Source organism: Arachis duranensis, chromosome 10 (genome assembly GCF_000817695.3).
Source record: "Arachis duranensis cultivar V14167 chromosome 10, aradu.V14167.gnm2.J7QH, whole genome shotgun sequence".
In the NCBI taxonomy this organism is placed as follows: Eukaryota; Viridiplantae; Streptophyta; class Magnoliopsida; order Fabales; family Fabaceae; genus Arachis; species Arachis duranensis.
In genome coordinates this window covers 68503817-68508541 of record NC_029781.3, presented here as the reverse complement: position 1 = coordinate 68508541, position 4725 = coordinate 68503817, and the positions used below count along the sequence as shown (strand labels likewise).

The following is a 4725-nucleotide window of genomic DNA, read 5'->3' as shown; positions in this document are numbered from 1 at the left end:
AATAACTGTGACGAGCTTCAAACTCGCGATTGTTGGGCGTGATGACAAACGCAAAAGAATCAATGGATTCTATTCTAGCATGATCGAGAACCGACAGATGATTAGCCGTTCCGTGACAGAGCATTTGGACATTTTTCACTGAGAGGATGGGATGTAGCCATTGACAACGGTGATGCCCTACATACAGCTTGCTATGGAAAGGAGTAAGAAGGAAAGGATGAAGGCAGTAGGAAAGCAGAGATTCAGAAGGAGCACAGCATCTTCACACGCCTATCTGAAATTCCCATCAATGATCTACATAAGTATTTTTATCTTTATGTTCTGTTTATTTATTATTATTATTCGAAAATTTCATAATCATTTATTATCCGCCTAACTGAGATTTATAAGATGACCATAGCTTGCTTCATACCAACAATCTCCGTGGGATCGACCCTTACTCACGTAAGGTTTATTACTTGGACGACCCAGTGCACTTGCTGGTTAGTTGTGCGAGGTTGTGAAGAAAGTGCTGAGTTATAAACGTGCATACCAAGTTGAATGCCATTATTAGAGATCACAATTTCGTGCACGAATAACCAACTCAGCATGCCGGATAAATGTTCTCAATATCGATGAAATACAAGATGGTTCCATTCTTGGAAGTTGAAGAAAGGTGTCAGAAGAGAGAAGTATGAATTTAAATAACCTTCAATGAAACACAGTAAAGAAGACCAAATGAATGGGGATGGAAAAAGAGTAGTGACTTGAACCTGTCGAACATGAAGATGGATGATTTTGGTTTTTGAAAAAAATGGTTAATTAGTAATCCGAATAATCTAAATGAATAATGCACCAATATTGGCATAAAAGGTTAGGTTAATTGAACATAGTGCCTTCAAACTGAATATATAAAATAAAAAGTATAAGAGTAAATGATATAAAATTCTCATTAATTACATGTATTGTATAATTTTTAGTATAATTAGTTAGTCACTACGAAACCAGAAATAAAATAGAACAAAACCATTTAAAACACTATAAACAAAAGAACTATTTAATAAGTTTGATTATATATTATATTTTTTCATTTTTTATTATCTAACATATTTTATTTTATAATTAATTTAATATGAAAATTTGTAAACAAAAAATAATGAGAAAACTATATAAAGATGAAGATAAATAAATTTGATAGAAAATATAAATATATTATGTCATTGTTTGAATATGAAAGAAAGTATTAACAAATGAGAAAATGGACAATGATCTAGAATTCTAATATAAGAATAAGATGGTAAGTTATAAGTTATATTGTGATATAAGATGTGATGTAAATATAAAAATAGCACAATGTTTTGGAATTTGGAAATGTAAAAAATTACTTATCATTATAAATGAGTGAACTGTATATATAATAAAAATTGTATCAATGACTTTATTTAAAAGTTACGTGAACATTCTAATATTGAATATGTAACCAATGTTAGCTTTAAACATTCACATGCTTATATTACAAAAGAGCCAGAAAACTATAATTGAAGTGCATTAGTTGAATAGATGTTCAACTCCATGGTAATATTGACTAATTGATTTATAGGGAAATAAATTGATGCATCAAAATCTGCTTCTCCAAGTGCATGTAATCATGTTTGTTGCTAGTTCAAAAGATTTTGCAATAACTTCCTAAAAAGAGGAAAAGAGAAAACAAAAAGTTAGAACTACTAATGATATACACAGCTAAAGAAAAAACAAAACACAAACTTCATCAAGAAACCATATTTGCAAATTAAGAACACTAATTATAAATAAGAAAAGTCAATATAGAGGTGGTTACAGAACATATCTTTAAAGAAAAAGAAAAAGGTAGGAGAATGAAGTTGAAACAAACAAGCATGGAGTTGAATTTGGCAGCATAAAACACTTATGAGTTACATAAGAGCATGTTGTCACTATAGAAGCATTAAAATTGCAATAGAAGTGAAAAGGTTAAAAGAGATCAAATCAGATCAAATAGAGAAAATAGCAAATAGACAAATATATTATAAAAGAGCCAAAAAAACTATAATTGAAGTGCATTTGTTAAATAGGTGTTCAACTCTCGGGTAATATTATGTAACTCATTTGTAGGAAAATAAATTGATGTATCAAAATTTGCTTCTCACCCAAGTGCATGTATAAATGTTTGCTGCTAGCTGGATTGAAATCATCTTGAAACACTAGCATCTCCAGGGATAAGGATGATGGCTCAATAGATTCTGCAGTAACTTCCTAAAAAGAGGAAAAAAAAAAGGTTAGAACTACCAATTATATAGAAGGCTAAAGAAAAAAAAAACACAAACTTCATCAAGAACTCATATTTGCAAAGTAAGAACACTGATTATAAGCAACTAAAGTAAATATAGAGGTAGTTACAGAACATATCTTTATAGAAAAAGAAAAGGGTGGGGGCATGAACTTGAAACAAAGAAGCATGAAGTTGAATTTGGCAGCATAAAACGCTTATGAGTTCAATAAGAGCAAGTTCTCATTATAGAAGCATTAAAATTGCAAATTAGATAGGGAAGGAAACATTCAGCTTATCAAGAGGAGTATAAAAGAAGTGATTGCACTGAATGAAAGTGAAAATATTAGAAAATCAATAAAAAGTATATAAGATGGTTGGATGGAATGGAAAATTAAAGAGGTAACGTAACACTTCAGGGATTTCTAATTTTTTAAAATAGTTATAAAAAAAAACATATGTTGATATGGGAACATTTGAACATAGAAAGCTTAAAATAGTAATATGCTACATTGTTCTTGCGATTCTTTGCTTGGTATAGAGCTTTGTCCTGAAAGACGATAATAATAACGAATTAGATAATGCATCCTAAAACAAAGCAAGACAACATCAAAAGCGGATGTAATCGTTATCTGGAAAAAATAATAACAAAATAGAAATAAAGATCAGGTTTGCTTTGCTCACATCATCGACCATGGAATTCCACCTGACACCACCAGCTTCCCGAACCTAATCGGATTAAAAGGAGACATTAGTCGATCATAATGGTAAATAGAACTTAAAATATTAATTATGATTCAAAGAATAAAAACGATAACAGGAACTAAAGAAGAGATCTCACCAATCTATTCTTGAGCACCGGTGCTGTGCTGTCTGATTTTCTAGTCTCGGTGCATGTCCTCTATGTGGCCGCTGCTCAATTCTTTACACCAATCTACTTTTTTTCAGTACTTTCTCCTCCGGACACCACCACCACCATCACAACTTAGTCACAGATGAAACCCATAGTCGCAGCCGCCTCGTCAATAACAGTAACCATACCATGGCAGCAGCAGCGGACACCACAGTAAGAAAGAACTCGTGCAATTGAGGAGTCCAGATGATGAGCGACACCTTCATCAACCAGGAGGAGGGATCATCGTTGGACATCAGAGCTTGAATAGAGGAAAGAATTAGAAAAATGAAATCATCTTTTGGAGTGGAGGCATTAAATTAGTTTTTAATTCAAAATTTAAAAATAGAAAGGAAGAGAAAAGGAATTTGAATAGTTACAAAAGAATTTATGGTACTGATAAGGCCATTAGGGGTAAAGAAAAGAATTGGGGAATGAAGGAGGTTGCATAGAGAATATGAAAGAATAGAAAGGAGGAGAATTAAATTATGAAATAAATAATGAAAAAAGAGATAAAAATATATGTGAAAGAGTGAAGAGATACCACAATATGAAAACCATATGAAAGAGAGAAGAGGTATAACACCCTACTACACAGAGTTTTACGCTTAAGTCGTAGAATAGAGGTAATGTGGTGTTACGAACCTCTAATAAGAAAATATTTACATATAATATTGGAAAGAGATAATATACTAGGAGCCTTGAAAAACGGAAAAAGCAAAATCGCAAAATAAAAAGCGCAACGCTCAGGAAATAAAATTACTTGCGTGCTAAGAAACCTAAAAGTTATGGATAGGAATAAGCATAAGAGTCACAAGAGTGCCAATAATACAGTGAAACTAACTCCTGACTCAGCCTGCAAAGCCAAGACTGGATGGAGAATATTTACATATATATACATAAGTATCCCAAACACCCAAAATACAAAATAAAACCCTACCTCTCCCTCAACCTCTATGAGGAACAAAATAAACAAGTTTCTTGGAGAGCAAGCTAAGTACATAGGTACATATATATACAATCAGGAAACCCAAAATAACCAAGGGACTACTCCGCTTCAAAGATCTAGACGCCTAGTGAGGAGCCTCTCGACTTGCATCTGAAAACAACAACACAGTATGGGATGAGAACCAGAGGTTCTTAGCATGGTAAAGGTGTCACGCTGATGAGCGGATAATTTATACGCTTTTTGGCATTGTTTTTAGATAGTTTTTAGTAGGATCTAGCTACTTTTTAGTATATTTTTATTAGTTTTTAAGAAAAATTCACATTTCTAGACCTTACTATGAGTTTTTGTGTTTTTCTGTGATTTCAGGTATTTTCTGGCTGAAATTGAGGGACCTGAGCAAAAATCTGATTTAGAGGCTGAAAAAGGACTGCTGATGCTGTTGGATTCTGACATCCCTGCACTCGAAATAGATTTTTTGGAGCTATAGAAGTCCAAATGGCGCGCTCTCAATTGCGTTGGAAAGTAGACATCCAGGGCTTTCCAGCAATATATAATAGTTTATACTTTGCTCGCGTTTTGACGATGCAAATTGGCGTTCAAACGCCAACTCCCTGCCCTATT

At 32.9% G+C, this 4725-nt stretch overlaps 1 long non-coding RNA gene across 1 annotated transcript; it reads right to left on the bottom strand.

Moving 5' to 3' along the window:
• Positions 1-1508: 1508 nt before the first annotated feature.
• LOC110276398 (uncharacterized) lies at positions 1509-3462 on the bottom strand. Its single transcript, XR_008003570.1, has 4 exons — positions 3105-3462; positions 2775-2992; positions 2145-2250; positions 1509-1665 (listed from the first exon to the last, which is right to left on the bottom strand). It is a non-coding gene; the product is annotated as an uncharacterized LOC110276398 (long non-coding RNA).
• Positions 3463-4725: the final 1263 nt, after the last annotated feature.